Raw genomic sequence first — 19,078 nt, 5'->3', positions numbered from 1 at the left:
CAATATTTTTTTTAGTACTAAACTTTTTGATGAAATTTTTTTTTGATAATTTTTCTTGATACACCGTAGTAAGATGCACATTCTGTATTTTTTGAAAATTTTTATCTCGGGTCTTTTGAGGATGGCGTGAAATAATCGAAAAAGTAAGTTTTTCAAAATAGATCCTACGTCAAACCAAATAGGGGTTCAAATAAACCACCAAAATTTCTTATTTAGTATCCTTTACAATATTTGCCATACAGCTAGTGATTTGGTTTGGGGGCACTTTTTACTCCCTTACCCGGCCAGGCCCTTTGGTTTCATTTGCTTGAATAATTTTCGAGTAATGCAGAAATTTGTGTTTCATTTGTATGGCAGCCACCCCTTAGAGAGGAATGCAACATTGTGCTAATTTCAAATCCGACCAGATTCCGGAATAAGAGTTTATTTTACCGAAAAATTTTTTAGGAGGTTGCGTCCAAGATACGACCGCATTGTTGACGTAGAACTACGCTGTTATTTTATATAAGTCGCTTGTTTATACCTTCGGATATTATTCTATAATGCTGTGAAATTTTAGAAACAACTGGTTAGTAGAATAATCTCTGAAATGATTTTTTCATTGTGGAATCAGTTGACGATAATTGATTGATGATTCATTCTTGCCCTCGAAAAACAATCGTATGTCGCAATTTATTTCATGTCAATGCATTAAAATTTTACCTCGGCTACAGTCGATTATATACATGTTGCACTAGCACCATTATTCCGTATCTCATAACTACATCAATATATCTTTGGCACCGCATGTAAACAACAACAATGACAACACTCGCAAGTATCAAATATCATGCTACATGTTATTTAGTATTGCCTCAAAGGAATCGCACCTCTAGATATCGTTCGTACAAACTAAGCGTAAACCAAGCGCCAAACAAGCGTTCACCATAGCATGCATACAGAGCCATACATTGGTGGCTTGAAACTACTAGCAATATAAACATTTCTCATCATTTTGTGCTATTCTCAAAAGAAAGGCTTCTGTTAATATTACTGGCCTCGAAAAGAGTTGCATTACTTTCTCATGCTCGAGAGAAGCGCAGCTGTCACCCTTAGTGGAGGAAGTTTTGCTACTGGCAAGCAAAACCTAATCACATACAAAATTCCAGAACATTTACTTTCTTGATAACTAAACAAGAGAAATAAACTCTTTTTGTTAATAACAACCTCGAAAACAGTAGCAATGCTTCATTATGATCAATATTAGCGCAAATGCAATCCTAGTTGAAGGCAGTTTTGCGACTGGCACGCGAACCCAAATAAATTATAACATTCCAGTAAGACATTCAAGATGCTTGGTATTCCCAAATAATTTTTAGGTGCACAACCTTAACGTCTGCTTCGCCATAACGTCAGTTTAATGCATTGATGCATTCTCAAAGGCACCAACGAAGCCCTTATGAAGACGGAAAATAAACAATGTTAACTGCTTGGAAAAAGACTGAATTATGCCACACAGCTTGTACTCTGCTGTAACACCCATCGATGGGAATTCGCTGATGAGTTTGTCAAGAGCGACCGCCTTCACCACCAGCGGGGGGAGCTTGATTTTGGTTGCTGCCTGGGCGTTTACATTTTCGACCGACGCGCCTAAATCGCCTACTTCACTGTTGTTCGGTTCAGTGCGAGCGCTTTTCACTGCACCAACACCGCGTGCATCATTAGATGACGCTTACCTCGAAATTTTATTGCCCCTGGCAATGCGTTCGTTTTTTGCAGGGCTCGAGCCTGCCTTCCTCTTCTTCTTGCTCACCGCACACTACGCGAAGCGTCCAATTTATGACGCGGAAAGAAGAACACACGATACGAATAACGCGAAAAACGAACAGAAAAATCAAACGACGATTTCCATGTTGGATTACCACTGGTGGGGTCCAATCTTAGATCGAAGCGCAGCGAAAGCAAAGTGAACTGGATTACTCAACAGTCCGATGCCGAATGAAAGTTTGCCTCAGCGATATCCACTGTTTATACTCTAGGCAAGTATTCCCCTTCATTCTTCTTCTTTTCCTTTGTTCACGGAGACTTTAAATCCTACGATTTTACCTCCGTTGGTCGTCGATAAGTTGCTCGTTATTGATATCTCTGTTCGGGAAAGCACTCAAATGGACAGAACAAATGTATGGGAAAATAGAAACACTTAAAGTTTTCATGAATTTTAACCATTTACTAACCAGGGGATTCTATTGTATGGCATATTAAACAAATCTTACGGAATTTCCGATTCGTTTAGTATATAAATCGCCAAAATCCGTACGCGGCAAAAATAGTTATTAACGTTAACTTTATTTCATAAAAACGTGACCTGTTTCCTGATTTGACACCCTTAATGAAAGACGTAGTTCTACGTCAAAAATTCGAAGGAACGTATCTCAATATGCGATTCGTTTCATAAACACAACGAAAATACATACAGCGAATTGTGAGAGGCACATCATTCACAATAATGTTGGGTTAAAAAAAATCTTGGCAATTGAATAGAATCTCGAAGCAGGTTTTTGCCTGAAGGAAGTCATGGTCCGGATCTTTTGGGCCTGGAAGAAAATCTGTATCTTAAGCTTCTACCAAGCAACTAGTATCGATGAATTCCAACAAGTACTGCTCGCAGCTGAGAAATTAAAACCAACGATCCAGAACGCTTCTACGGCGCTTCTAAAACACCACCAGATATTGCATCTTCAGATTATAAACTGCTAAGATTCATGTAAGATCATCAACTCACTGTATAACATAAAAAGTGCCTTGTCCAGTTTTCTTTTAACGAGAAAACAAAAGTTTTGAGAGGATGGAAAGTTGCGTGAAGGATGCTGGAATATTGTGTAACAAAACGGTACATCTATAATCGAATGGATGCAATGGAATATCCCTTAAGGGGGTATTCTAGTGTAGAGGCACGAATTTCGGACTTTTTTTTGAGCTCCGAAAAATAATAAAAAAAGTTTTTCTATTCATTATATCATTATTTGTTTGTCTATAACAATATATAACAATATATAACAATAAAACAAAAAAAAAACGAAGAAAATAATTCATAATTAGAATAGCTACAAGCTGATAAAGGGAGAGGTTAAAAAAAGTTGTGTCATGGGGTACACGATGGTTATCTGAAACAAAAAATCGAAACAATTATTTGCGAATACGTCGAAATTTAATAAATAGCTCTTTAGTAAAAAGTCCCGGAGCTCCTGAAAAGGTTTAATAGCTTGCGTGGTTCTGTAGAATCATTTCGAGAAGTAACAATTTTTCTAACAGATGCTACTAACAGATGCACACAGTTGCAGCGATAAAATGAAACATCGCGAAAATGACCGTTCATGAAAAATCGTTTCTCGGCTCTCGGTCAGAACCGGCAACAAAGCTAGGAGCTAGGAACAGAGTCGATGCGCACGAGATCAAATACGAATGGCAACTAAAAGTATCGAAGGTGTGCTCTTCACATATACAAGGAATGAACAAGTACTAAGTTTCGTGCAACGGAAACAAGCAACACACACAAAGCCAAACATTGATGGCTAGAAGCAAACCTAAAATCATTTGCACTCTTCTCTTGTTTCACCTGCTTTGCCATGGCTAGATGGTTGTGTTTATTGCAATGCCAGATGCACTTCTAGTAAAATATTCGCTAGCGTTCACAGCTCGAGGGGAAACACAAAACGAGCAGAATAAGCGACCTTTGTTGTTTCGGATACAGAAAGATTCTGAGATTTTTTCTCAGATGAGATGCAATACTAATACGCTAGCGATAGCTTACTTAAGGGTAGAGTTTACTTCGCAAATATTCTCTTTTCGCTTTCTCCCTTCTCTATTTTTATTCTAGCGTCTGTATAAGATGCCCGTTATTGACAGCTCTGTTCGGGAAAGCACACAAATGGACAGAACAAATGTATGGGGAAATGGGAATGCTTCCAATTTTCATCAATTTAAACCATATACAGACTATGGGATTCTAATGTATCACATATCAAACAAATCTTAGCAAATTTCCAATTCGATTGGTATGTAAATCGTTAAAATCTGTTCGCATCAAAAATAGTTATCAACGTTAACTTTATTTCATAAAAACGTGACCTGTTTTCTGATTTGGCACCCTTAGTGTAAGACGTAGTTCTACGTGAAAAGTCGAATGGATTTTGAAGCAGTAAAGATGCCGCTATCGCATGAACCTCGGACAAGTCAAAAACATTGAAAAAATTGCAGCCGTTTGAAGAGAACAATGCGGTTTTAAACGTGTTTTCTACGTTTCCCGATTTTTTTAAAATAATGAAATGAGAAAATTATATTTTTTTATTGGTTCATGCAATAGATAGACGCATGCAGATTGTATCCATATAAATTCGAATGATATTTGTCATGTGCATTTTTTTCATATTCAACCATCAATACTCTATAACTCTTTCTAATACACTATTTCGGTACGACTCATAGTTTTTGAGATATAAATTATCAAAGATTTCTCTTACTCAAACGCCCTTTTCAAAAGTTACGCTTGAGTCAAAACATTCGCAATTGCTGTGGAAAACCCATATTTCCTCTAACCCAAACGGAATACACACTTTCATTCGAATCAAAAATATTCATGTTTTGTCATTTGTCGATTTAATTTAGAATTACTATATAGTAAACTAATGTTATTATGAGTCTGCGGATCAGTTGAATGAACGGCATCCGAAATTGGACAATGTCTAACGTATATGCGTTTTATCGGTAATTAGGGTGTGCTGAACGATCCAAAACTAGCAATATACTCATACCTCGCTTTACGGCCTAGATACGTTCCTTGGTCGCTAAGAAAAAAGCCGTATAACGAATCAATTATTCTCATACAAATGCATACAAATTCTATCGGATCGGTTCCAACTTTGTTCGGCGAAATGCCGTATAACGAGCGGCCGTATAGCGAGGTACGGGTGTAAATTACAATATTTTCACAATTTGAACAGCGCCATGGTATCAACATAGTATACATATTCACTTTTCCTCAATAAATGTCAATAACTGCTTTCTAACAAAGCGCTTCATTTCATTGTTTGATTTTTTGAAAACTCAAACACCCAGCCAGTTTTAATAAAAATACTCGAGAATAGATTCACAAGTGATATTTTGATATGGATATGGAAATATTGTAAATGGAGTTCGGAAGAAAATAATGAGCTCCCGGACAATGTCGAAAAAAATCTTCACTATATATAAGGCTATCGTTTTTATCAATAAAAACATGGAATATAAAATAGAAACAAATTTGAAATGAAATTTTAGCGAAAAAAAAAATTCTTGATTTTTTTTCACAAACTTCAGGAATATCCACGTGGACAACAGGGTGAGGGGTATAAGGAATGTTCACGGTTGTACACGGACGCGAAGGGGGATGTCTAAAATCGTGGTTTTTCCGTCCACGTAGTATGTGGACAGCCCCTTATTGGTACATGAATTCATTTTCTGACATAATTTACGTTCATGATTTTCGTAGAAAACGTATAGAACCAGTCGCAAACAAATCGTTTTGTGAGTTCTACAGGTTAAGCGATCATTTTAAAATTCTCAAATTGCCCTTTTTAAAGGCTGCCTATGTATGCGAGTAAGCGAGTTTAATGAACTGATAAAAACAATAAAAAATGTTTATACCAAACATGAAAAATAAAGTAATACCGTGAATGTCTAAATAAGTTATGAACAATGTTTCAATTTAAATAAATATTTGGTATCATGTATGGTATCGACATAAGCCGACAGACATGAGCTACACAAGTTTACATTCTCGGCAAGCGTTTCAAAAATGAGCACACCAAGCTCCATCGGGCCATACTTCGTGGAATTGAACCAGAATGGTGTCAATCATTGCCACACGCGTGAACGAGGTTACTAAAATGGATTGATGGATATTGATGCATGTATAGATCCAGACCACCCATAAAAATGATGCACAAGCATATTTGCAAGCCATCTATCGGAACGCTACCGTCTTAAGGCCTTTCTCAAACGTCGCCGTTAAATTTCGCAACGCAAACCTGATCATCGCTTTGCCGGAGAACTTGTTTATCCACTTGGCGATTTATCTCCGCGTATGGTTTGGCCAGGAATTCTCACTGGCGAAGGTCGGTTGGTGATGTTTTCATATATCACACCATCTATCTATACACATATATGTGAAAGTGGTATTGGCAGAACAATTGTTTCCATTACAATATTTGCATAAACGGACAGACGCGGCAGAGAAGAAGTACGAAAATGAATTACCGCTGAAATGCAACAAATAGCTTCACACAGTGAGGGGGGAGGCTACTGGAAGAAACATGTGTATAACAGTGAAAACACATTGCGCACGTGGGTTCCATATGCACCATTCAAGGTGGTTTAATTGGTATGATGTAACAGCTCCGGCTTGGGCTCATTTTTGCATTATTAATTTGAAACTTTGAGCATCATCTTTGAGATTCGCTTAACCCACATCCACTCGGAACTGATTGTGTATAGTCTCAAAGATGGCTCGAACCAGGGTAGCCTCTTACATTCACGTGCCATATTATATGGTCACGGTTAATTGTTCACATGAAATCGTTAGTTTGTGCGAACAAAACACAATTTATACAGCTTACATTATATTGGTAGCTGCTGGTATACGATTCAGTAAAGTTTCCCACGTTTATCCGGAGAGTTTTTCGTCTTCAATTTTCCCGCCTATCACGATTGTAGTTATTTTATTGCGTCTCATGAGTCATCGGGTATAAACGATGATAATCAACTCGTAGTACCTGCAGAGTTTCAATTATGTAATACCCGGGCCTACACCAAACAATCAATCAATAAATTTGCACGCATCTCGAAATGAATAGTCTCTGAATATAGGCTAGGGGCAAAACAGTTGTTGCTTTCGATCAGCAGTTGGTACATACCGCAATGCAACAGAAACCACGCCAACCGATGTGATGAAGAGTTGTCATTGATGCTGAACATCTCATTCAACTCGTTCGTCGCGTTGTTATATTTGATGGGCTTCGATTCACGGCGGGGCGAGAGAAGAAAATCTGTGTCATGAGAACAGAAAACCTGTTGCGCAAGTGACACGTTGGAACTGGAGAGGCTGATGCCGCACTGAAGCCAATAAAGAGTCGCCAGAGACAGAATACGCTCATAATAAGCACACATTAATTCAGAGCCGTCATCGGCATCATCATTATTGCCCATTTTCCAATCATGTAGTTTAAGCCGGTGATGAAAAATGGACTGCGAATTGATTGTTTGACTGGGACTGCAGTTGGAGATACATTTCCTATTCAGCTCTGGAGTATTTTTATGTGTTTTTATGACCTTGATTGCGAATAATTCCATCGCCAGCCATCAAATCTAACCTCATCAGATTTATTTTAAATCTTTTGCTTATTTTAATAATAATAGAAAGCAAATGATCAGAATTAATTGTATTGTTGATTATCCAAGCGAGCTAACAGTAACCATTCCAAGCTGCAGTGCTATTCTGCGTGTCAAAAATTGTAATTTCAATATTTTGCTAATAATTGTTATCCCAAAATGTCAAAATATACAGGAGAAATATGATGTTCCACGTTTCTCAACAAAACTATATAAATCGAGCCATTTATTCACTAACTATTTATAAAGGGTCACTTGACCCGCTGTGGTAGGAATAGGTACACATGAAACATCGGTAGGTTTAGTGTTAACACGTAGAGCCCCGAATTGATCTTGCTTCGTTTTCTATTCAGCCCGCATCAAGAGCATTTGCACAATATTAGTGTCGGTCCCCGCTCCCAAAGATAACAACATAGTTGGAAACAGGTTTGCTTCCGAGAAGCCGCCACTTCCGATGGCAGGTCAGCGTCCGACTCGGATTGCGTCACCTCGGCGGCTTGGGACCGCCTCGGTTCCTCTTTCTCATTAGTTGAAGACTTTGCCCCCGTCACATTGGCCTCAGAATAAATTTTATTGCGAAAAAATCAATTCATAATGAAAATTACACTCCGGTGGAGTTAATACGTAAGTACCGCAGCATTTTTAATTTGCCCCATCCTGTTTTTGATCATACTTTTTAACATTATACTTTTGTTTCACATTTTGTGTCATTCTAAGTATTCCTGGCTGTAATTTATATTTATATAAATATAAATATAAAGCTCGCTTAGTTTGTTTTGTTTTGTTCAAATTCCATTCTAAAAAAAAAGTCGTTCAACGGTTGCTGAGAAATTCGGCAGAAACAGAAATGTTGGAATGTCTTTCCTCAATTTGGGAGAAGCAAAATTACTGTCGTTCCTTTTTCATGTTATTTTAGTGGGTGTTCCTTAGGGTGCCAATGAAAATGGTCATTTCGAATTTCAAAAAGTTACCCCATAAAAAATGTTCATCACCTTGAAAAAACACACTATGCAGAATATCAGCTCAATCGGACTTAAGGGAGAGTGGTACCAAAAAATCACCGGAAATCAGGGTTTTCAAAAATTTCTTTTTGATGTCAAATATCTTGTAATTGCACGAAACGTCGATATTTACTGTTATCTAAAAAAAAAGTCAAAAAAATTTTTTCAGATAACTGTAAATCTCGACGTGTCATGCAATTTTAAGACATTTGGCACCAAAAACAATTTGAAAACCCCGATTTCCGGTGATTTTTTGGTTTCAAAAACTCAAATTTTAACATTTGCGACACTAGTAAATGAAATTCGGTTGAGCTAATACTTTGCATTAGGTATATTATCGAGCAAACAACATATGCTATTATCGAGTAGCAATTTCCGAATGAAAAATCGAGATAACTATTTTTATTGGCACCAAAAACCATATGTTTTGCCTCGTATTTCGGAAAAAGTCCCAGAGTGTCGATTTTTGACAAAAACAAATTTTTCGAGCTGACAGTAGATCTCGACGTTTCATGAGATTTTAAGACATTTGACATAAAAAAATTAATTTTTGAAAACCCCTTCCCTTCATTTCCCCCTTGGGTGATTTTTCGATTTTCAAATAAACTCAAACTTTGACCGCTTTGCGCCACTCTTCCTTAAATCCAATTGAGCTGAAACTTGGCATAGGTGTTTTTTCTCGAGGTGGTGAACATTTTGTATGGGATAACTTTCTGAAATTTTAGGGTCTATTTTTTCCCATACATTCATTGACACCCTAGTGTTCGTCCATGATTGATCAATTTACGTTTATTTATCACATTTCCATTGGAAATACGGTGTTAAAAATGACGGATACTACGATTTAAATGTGTTTTACAGAGTTTTAGTGTGTATTCTGCAACTTTCTCGAACGTAAACATTGTGTCTATCTTTCATTTAGTACTTTTGAAGTTTTTGTGCTCAAAATTTCTGTTTCGTGTTCAAAATTGGAATTTATTTGTGGCAAAATGCGCAAAACAGCACAAATTTCGACCAGCATCCGAAAGTGGATTATTTAACATTACAAAACTGGAAAAAGCTACCGTGATATTGCCGATATTGTCCAGTTTCACAAACATACGGTCACTAAGATTGTGCAGATGCACAAAAAGCGTGGATATACCTCACCAGATAGGCGATAGGGGCGTCCTTCAAAGACAACTGGTCGAATTGTCAGAGCTATCGTGAAGAAGGCGGAGCTGGGCCGGGGACTATCAGCTCAGGAAATTGCGAAACAGATTGAAAAGCGTGTACTCGGGACCAAGGACGCTATATTTTTAAACGGTTTTATTTAGCTTGCCCTGTAATCTGTTTGTATGTTTGTAACATGTTTGTCTGTAGCGCTGACCCTCATTAATAGAAATTTAGCCCCCTTCCTGTTGACCGATTGATCTGAAATTTGGAACACACCTTTATCTCTGTAGTCATTATAAAACTGCATATTTCATGATTTTGAAAATCCAAGATGGCGGCCGCTACAAAATGGCGGATCACATATTTTCTCAAAACCTCATCAATATGGGTTTTCCAAAACCCCATCAATATGGGAATCAAATGGAAGGGCTTGACTAGTAGAATACGGTTATTTAAGAAAAATGCAAATCCAAGATGGCTGCACCAAGATCTCAAAATCTCAAAAAAAAAAACAAAATGGCGGACTACATATTTTCTCAAAACTTCATTAATATGGCAATCAAATTTGACCAAAAGGAACTGAACGAATTTATAAAATACCTTTATCTCTTCTGTCATTTTAAAACTGCTTATCTTGAAAAATCAAATTTGGCCGCCGCTATAGCTGATTCCATATCATCTCAAAAAAGGTTGATTGAGATATGTGTATCAAACGAACGAACTTGACTTGGAGAACACACTATGTATTTTCTGCAATCCACTCAATATCGGTATCAAATGAAATTTTTTGACTGATACAATACAGTACAATGGTTTTATTGTGGAGAAATATTCTAATGAAACAGATAATGTACTAAACACTAGAAAATAAAATAAGTAAAAAAAAACTTTTTAAGTTAAACGGTTTAAGTGTGATTAAACATAATAATGTACTAAAAGCTAGAAAATAATTAGGCAAGTAGCAGTTAGCAGTTATCACACCTCTCCTTCATTAGTCTAGGGCATTAATAAGACTGTGTAACAGTGTAACAAAACTAGCTTATTGGCTTTGATTCGATATGTCGATCACCTGAATCGGTCAAGTAGATCACAAGTTATGATTTTTTGTTGTGGAAAACTTTGAAAAATCATAACTCAAAAATAAAAATAAAACTCCCTGGTTTCGAGATATGTTATGTGAAAAATTCTCAGCTTTCCAGAAAAAAATATAGCGGTCCCGAGACCATGGAAACTATAAAAAAACAAATACAGTCAATAATAACGAAAACATAATTCAAATTTTCTGCAACTGTAGTATTTTTCCAAAAAAGCTAATTGGCTTTGATTTAATATGTCGAACAATCTAAAGGTTCAGTGGTTCGAAAGTTATAAATTTTTGAAAAAAATCATTTTTGGCAAAAATGCGAAAAAAAGGATTTTTCGGGAATATACGGGTATATACGTTTGGCATGAGATGGCTGTCCTTTTTTCCCACATGTTCTGTGTTTAAATTTTTATTTTACCCCCCATATATTCTTGGTAGACGTACTCCCACGTCATAATGAGTGAACATCTGTTCGGCGAGCTTGATGTCGGAACCAGAGTTGCCATAATAAAATCTGTGTTTTCCGTCGGGAAAAATCTTTCTTCCTAGTCTTTTTTCCAGAAAATCTGTATCGATATCTGTATTGAATTCATAAGTCCAATTTTTGAGCATAATCTAAGCAATTTAGGATAGTTGATATTGATTTGACGGTTTCCTGTGAGAGCTATCTTGTTGTGGATTAATTGAAAATTACCAATGGTTTGAGCTCCAAGTTTGAGTCAAAAAAGACCCGAAAATTTGTTGTCAAAAATTGACAATTGAATTGACTTTTCATGAAATCAGAAAACATTTGGAATCAAAAATTTTTTTCAATACTCCAATTTTGGGCAAATCAACATTTCGCAGCACGTCGCGTATGAAAAATCGAGATGATCATTTTCATTGACACCCTAAACCGTACATTTTACTCAGAGATCGAAATTCTTGCTCAGCAGCGAGATAAGTATTCAGTCAATCAATCTAGTTTTCGACTTTTCATCTTTTCCTTTCACGGAAAATTCTTTTTCAGAGGGAAAGAGATGTGAGAAAATCTCTCTCTTTGAAATTCAACGAGAATGCTTGAAAAGATGGAGCAAAAATCAAAAATAACTTTACCAATGTTAGCCTGTTTAGACAGTGTCTAATCGACCTGCATTTGGACGGTGTCTGAAATGTATAAATATTAACCCATCGCATGTTCACTTCACCATAAAACCCAATGTTACAGTACGTTTCCATCCAATATTTTCAGCTGGATTGATGAAGTGAAAAACCATTATTGGCATCAAGAAATCACTGAAAACGAAACCATTTTTCGGCAATCATAACTCGCCGAAAAATAAAAATCGGCATTACGGTTCTCTCGAGAATCGAAGTGAACGTATAACATTTTCTCGCCTCCTATATTCTCAAATATTTTTCCCTATGGATGAAAACGGGTGTTTTTGTCTCAAACCGGTGAGCATTTCGATCTCTGGTTTTACCTCGTATTGCGAAAAAACGAGAACGTGCCAAAGAATCGATTTTTGTCAAAAATTTGTTTTTCGAGTAGACAGCAGACTGGTATTAGGGTTCCAGCATCAAAATATGTTTCTCGTTGTATTCCGGGACTCTTGTCTTCTTTCGGCAAATTATTCTGACTCTTTTCTATGTTTTGAAGATGTACTGGTGAATACAATTGTACTTTTTTGCGGCATCCCTTTGGGTCAAAGAATGCTTGTTATTGAAGGCACGAAAGAGAGAACGAAGTCCCTTTGCGTACATAATTTAGATTAGTGTCTTCCTCTTCCTTGCTTTCAAGTAGTTGTTGGGAATCTTCAGATATGACAAACAGTCGAAGTCGCAACATTTTCACTTTCAAAATGATTTCTGTGCAGTTCGTAGAACTGTACAACGCGCTCGCGAAATGCATCTTGTTTAGGAGGATTTGACTAGAGATGGGCAAACCGTTCACAAACGGTACGAAAGAACTAGTTCGCCGAAAAGAGTGAACGAACGGTCGTTTTTTTTTTAAAGAACGGTAGTTCTCACCACGAACTGATTCCGAAAGGAAGGTTTGCGAGTGAACTGTTTGAGAGCGAACTAATTGAGAGTGAACTGTTTGTGAATGAACTAGTTCCGAACGAACTGTTTGCGAGTGAACTGTATGGGAAAGAACTGATTGAGAGTGAACTGTTGGGGAACGAACTGTTTGAGAACGAAGTGTTCGCGGGCGAAATATTTGCGAACGGACAAGTGCAGCTGAACTGATTTGTGCTGGACGGAATGGATTTATATAACGAGAACGCTTGTAAGAAAAAGAAAACAATATTGTCATTTATGACCAAAATGCATGTAACGCAGGGTTTATTTTGTTAATGCATACTCAATTTTGTGTTAAACATTAAATTAGATTTTCGTAGCTTTAAAGGCAAAACTATATATTTTCAATTTCATGTATTCTTTCAATTCCGCATGATATTCATATACTTGCTAATTCTCAGAAAACAATCTGGGGGAAGCTGGGTAAACAGGGTGAATTAAGTAAACATAAAATCTCATAGTGAGGGCAAGTTGAGAAAAAAGTTTTTTCGTTCCTTTCAATCCATTGTTTGGCCCATTGCGTGTACGTGTTATGGTGATTGTTTGTATGATTGAGTGTTAGTCAAAATCTCTGCTGAACTTTTTCTCTGGATGAAATATGATCTTACATGGAACCTGTGTGTTGTCCAAACAGAAAATATGAAGAATTGCACATATTTTGTTCGCATCAAATTATTACATATACTTTCGTCGGCCGATAAACATATTTTCACTTTTAACTTTTGCGACTCTTAAAAAAGAAGCACCTTATCTTTCCCCACTAAATTTCAAAAATACAAATCCCATACGTACACTATCCAATCCAACGATATTAATGAATAGCTGTCTATTGATGTTGAGTTCCAGCTAACATTCTATGTTGTTCTTAATCCCACTGAACGAAAGAGTGAAAGAACGGCTCAAAAGAACTGATTCACTTAGATGAACGGTTAGTGAATGAACCGTTCATCAAAGTGAACTGTTTTGCCCATCTCTAATTTTGACCACAACTGATCAAGCATAAACAAAACAAAAATACAAGTAGAAAGAGGGTAGAGAGAGAGCTAACACATACACATTTTCATTTCTCTCTGAGCTCGTTTGTTGTTGAGCATAGGGGCTTAAAAAAATGTTAAAATTTTAGTTGCCTTCCGTTAATACTGCGTTAAGACGGCGGAGTTTCTCTAAGAATGTTTGGCTCATCGAAAAAAATAAATAAATAAAATTGTCCAGCAAGTAATGTATGCATCCTCAAGACGCAATGATTTCCGTTTATCAGCTGTTTAACCTTCTCAACAACATCTGGCATTCGAGTGCGGACATTTCAAAATCACTTGAATAACACCGGATGCTTTAGGACCCACGTCGAATACTTTGAGGATAGTCATTAGAGAACATTGAACGTTGTCATTTTTATATATGTATCTTCGAACTTTACGAAAATTTTATGAAGTCACAAAAATAAAGTTTGGTAAACACAGCATGTGGGGTACGCATACCATTATGTTGTCATCGAGTAGATTTACAATTATTTTGTGACTTGGACGTTCGACTACAATGTTCTTTGATTTCTGCTTAAAACAACATCGTTAGTTCGATTTTTACATCAAAATCATCAATTTTAAATTCAAGTTTGAACACCAATTCCTTTCAAATGCTGTATTGTATAAAAATCTACAAATCAGCTCTTCTGGCGATAGATAAGATTTTGGAAACACCAAAAGGCTGCTATTTTATAATTTCAAATGATGTTTAATGAAACAATTATTCCTTTGACTAATATTGTCTTAGGCTTCTCGTTCTCATTTTGTATTTATTTGTAAACTAAGTTAAACTAAACATCACGTAAAACAATTCAAACTATATGTTATTAAATGAAAAGCATCACAGTCATTGATAACAGCATAATTTGACAAAGAATGAAAAAGCAATAAAAAACTTACCAATCATACGCTTACGACCATCCTGGAAAGAATAAAAATAACGAAATTCATTAAAGCATTCAATGGTTATGAAAGTAGATTCATAAGAAATAAATAATGGACTTGCAAATGTATTTACCAGCACCTCACCGAACTGTAGAATTCAACATAAATAGTAAGCTCTGAAAGTAAGTTGTTTCGCTCTCTTAAGAATTAATGTATAATATGAGTTTGAAGGGAGGGATTGTGTATCAACAATTCATGACCAACACGTAAGTAGAGAGCGAACGACTGCGATTCCTACGACACAATCAACTTAAACGGCGTGAACAATGACGCATTCACTTGCGAGACGCTATTATGAGTAACGCCGACGCAGCCTTTGTTATTGCCAGAACAGAACGCAATTGTTGTGACATTGCAGCACGTGTATTTAATCTTTCGTGAACTTCATTACAACACGTAAGCGGTCCAACACGTTGCTGAATGAATTCCGTTCAATGGCAAAAGCGAGGCCACATGTACATAGATCGATTGAATTTGAGTCGAACGGATACCAGAATACAAATGTTGACTACGATCGAATAGTGAAATCCAATCGAGTTTCAAACCAATCGGAATATGGCTGACTTTTTGATATTGTTGCCACAAACATTGTTGATGGACCATGCGGTGAGCTGAAACTTTTATCGCCTTGCATGGCAGATGGAAAATGTATGAAGCGTTTTCCTGAAGATACGATCAGAAGCACAGGTGAATATCTAATATATCACCAAACAAATACTGATAATTACCGACATTCATTAGCAAATATTAACAACACAGACATTGAATGTATCCTTCTCCACGCCGCTTCAGTTGATTGTGTTATAGGAATCGCAGTCGTTCGCTCTCTACTTTCACGTACATGTTGACCATGAATTGTTGACAAAAAATTCCTCCATTCAAACTCATATCATATATTGATTGTTAAGGGAGCGAAACAACACACTTTCAGAGTAGAAAGTCATATGAATTCGAAAAGTTTGTACTCCCTCACATTTCTTTCGCTAGAAATACAGGATGTTTCAACAAGAGGAGTGGGGTCCAGGCGTAACGCCTACGTCACATATTCCCAAATATTTTCAACAGCGATCACTCAAGCAGTCATCGCCGAAATTGGGTCCCATTTGCGCGTAAAAGTGATTGAAAATTTCAGGAGGCCATTCTGAGAATCATGGGTTTTATACATAATCGTCATGTGTTTGCTCTACATCAAAATAAAAAAAGGAAGACATCTGAAAAATTAATTATTTTATTAGAAAATAAATCTTACCCCTTCTGTTGAAGCACCCTATATAAAATAGCAACAAGCTCCCGTATCCAATCGTTTCGTTTTCAGTTCTCGGAGGGGTCATTGAGGTCTCGCATAATAGCACCAGTTAAATACACTTTACTTTCCCCCAAGGTGTAATCGTGGCTGTTTTATCAAACCATTCTCACATGAAGGGAATACCTAAGATTTTAAGCCGCCAGTTTTCCTGTTCTCCCCCTTTTTTTTATGTTTATTTTCATTCACCTGCTGCTCCGCAGGGGAAGATTGCATGATATTTTAGTCTTTGAATTATGCAGCGGATATGAGTATCATTAGGCTACCTCTATGTTGTTCTGTGCGTCCATAGAGTGGGGTTCTACATAAAATTACAATCGCACACCGCACAACATAATAGCTTTCACTTGTTGGCTGCAGCATTTGTTTTGCTAGGCGAAACTCTCCTCTGGGTTTGAAATCGATACTCCAAATTTACTCGTATCCCGAAGGGGGAAAAAGGGGTGAATAATGCATGAAGCTAATGCATAAATATAAATGGTAGCAACAGTTGTTCTTTCGTAGTTATGCTTTCGTTCCTGCAGTGAAGTTGTATTTCTTTCGAAAGCGTTTTGTCCCTTTTGAAAAGAATGCATTCTATTGTATTTTCTTATTCGATTTTCCTCCTAATGCCAGGCGTAATCGACTTTGTAAACATTTCTACAATGTAAACATAGGGTGCCACAGAGGTATTTGAGAAACGAAAACCAAGTAATGTGTGATATTGTACTTGGAGCAGACGCTTTTCAGTTGTCGGCGGCATGTAGCGTTTATTTCGAAGTCTATTTTGTTTACAAACAGTCCGGCAGCACAGGCATAAAATAATGAAACATATTACTCGGATTGCTCTAACATTAGCCGAAATGTGAGTGCCCATATCCAGGGTGTGATCAGAATCATTGGTGTTATGGCGTTTAAGTGATTCTTTCAAACAATCAGTATGATGAGATTGAGATACTCCAATATAAAATTGTTCTCGATACGTGGGTGCTTCGAAAACTTCGTGAACGTCTAATTGTTTCCGTTTTATAAATAAAGCACTTCGGTGAACCATCGCAGTTTATATTATTTCCGTTCAATCTAATAATTTTTCGTTTTCCTGTTCATGTGAATTAGGCAGCCTTGGAGCGCTCACCCGATTTTGGAAACGACAAACGGTGCCATTTGATTTTTTATGATTTATTTCTTTATGACTTCACACGGTTTTTGTGCTCGAAGTTTGTCCATCGCTTGTTCGACTTTTATAAACTACGACAATCGAAGATGCGCTCTGAATACATGGCATTATGTGCTACACATTTTTATGAATGGATGTCTTTATAGTGGCAAGCAATTTACAATTTGCAAAACCAAGGTCTGCGACTGACACAAATTCAACCAGGCGAATAAAAACGCGTCACTTATTGAACTTTGTTTCAGAGAGTGCTGCATGTAGCTTCCATCTATTATATGTTTTTGTTTTTTTTAAATAATACTGATTCAATCGTATATATAGCTTTAATTACGTTTAAGTATATGAAATGAAGCCTGTCCACGTTCAATTTAGGACACTTTTCTTTCAGTGTAGTTTATGAAATATTTCACTAATCAATGAAATATTTCACTTATATGACAGCTGAAACGCTCCTCTATATTTCGATGTCCAACATGTCTACATTCTTTCTCAGTTTGAAAGAATGGCGTCGAATCAAGTGAAAGTATGCAAACGCATATTGAGCAAACGGCAGCAAAATCCAACACTGTCGGTACGCGATTTCGCCAAAAAGCTAAAACTGCCGAAGAGTACCGTGTTTAGCGTGTACAAATCGTTTGACCAGCGCTTAACTGTGGATCGGAAGGTTGGAAGCGGAACAAATCGAAAAGTAAGCTCCCGACAGATTGACCGAAAGGTGGTTACCATTATTGAGAAACATCCCAACCTTTCAGTTAGAAATTTGGCTCGAAGGGTTGGAAAATCAAAATCATATGTACAAAAAGTGAAGCTGAGGCATGGACTGAAGGCGTACAAAGTGAAAAAGGTGCCCAATCGTGATGATAAGTAAAATTTCACTGCAAAACGCCATGCTGAGATGCTACACCCAGTTTTTGCAACCAAGAAGAAGTCTAAATCCCCCAAAAAGTACTTGGTTTGGTAGGCCATATGCAGTTGTGGCCGAAAATCCAAATCTTTCGAATCTACCGGCACTATCAACAAAGGTGCCTACGAGAAGGAATGTCTCCAGAAGCGGTTGCTACCATTCATAAGAAGCCACGACTCTCCAGTGTTGTTTTGGCCAGATTTGACCTCTTGTCACTGTGCGAAATTCATCCTGGAATGGTATAATGCACATGAGGTCAAATGGAAAAGTACTGGGCTTAAGCGAAAACTATTCGAAACTAAGAAGAAAGCGAATGGCATTAATGATTTCAAGAGGAGATGGAAAAGCGCCGCCGCCAGCATATCTGAAGACACTGTACGGAACCTAATGGCAAATGTTCCCAAGAAAGTTCGTGAATTTTACAGACAACGTAATTAACATCGAAGTAAGCTTTCCTTGTTTTAGATATAAGTCTATTTTCCTGAAATAAACAATCGGTTTTGTTGTATTACGTGAATTTTTGTTTTACTGGCATCATCCAGAAATAGCGGTTCGAATTTGTGAGGAGTTTGGAGAAATTAGATAATTAAAAAAAGGAAAATCCGAAATCTTTTTGGAAATTTGTGAATAGTAGACGAAAGAACTGTAGAATTCTGGAGGTGATAACCTATGGTAACCGATCTTGGTCAAAATACAAATAAAAACAGAAATTAGTCTCTCGATAACCTTTCGGCCGTAGAATATGAAGTCTCAGTCCAGAAGTTTCTTTGCGAGGAAAACAGCGAGGAAAACTATTTAAAACCCTTTCTGTAGCTAGCTAATGCGTGGGTACCAATAACGTAATGCGGCGTTGATTCTCTTCCACACTGCGACACTCTCCCGGCTCGATGGAAGCGCGTCCTCACGCTATCAGCGGAGGGAGAGTGCCGACAATGTTCAGCTCGCGATGTTACTGCTGCTGCTACCGAAGTAGACCGATGCGAGGCAAAGCTCGATTGTTGGTTGTCCGGATGAACTTCGATGTCCGCTGCTACCGCTGCTGCTAT

At 37.2% G+C, this 19,078-nt stretch overlaps 1 protein-coding gene across 3 annotated transcripts in view; it reads right to left on the bottom strand.

Moving 5' to 3' along the window:
* Positions 1–19,078, bottom strand: part of LOC129769813 (tetraspanin-9) — a 116,427-nt gene that overhangs the window by 72,890 nt on the left and 24,459 nt on the right. For all 3 annotated transcript variants that reach the window (XM_055772291.1, XM_055772289.1, XM_055772290.1), the window contains exon 3: positions 14,628–14,649. The gene's annotated coding sequence lies outside the window, so the exon portion shown is untranslated. The remainder of the gene's footprint in view (positions 1–14,627; positions 14,650–19,078) is intronic.

The sequence above is a fragment of the Toxorhynchites rutilus genome, chromosome 2 (assembly GCF_029784135.1).
Source record: "Toxorhynchites rutilus septentrionalis strain SRP chromosome 2, ASM2978413v1, whole genome shotgun sequence".
Lineage (NCBI taxonomy): Eukaryota > Metazoa > Arthropoda > Insecta > Diptera > Culicidae > Toxorhynchites > Toxorhynchites rutilus.
This window is presented reverse-complemented; position numbering and strand designations above follow the sequence as displayed.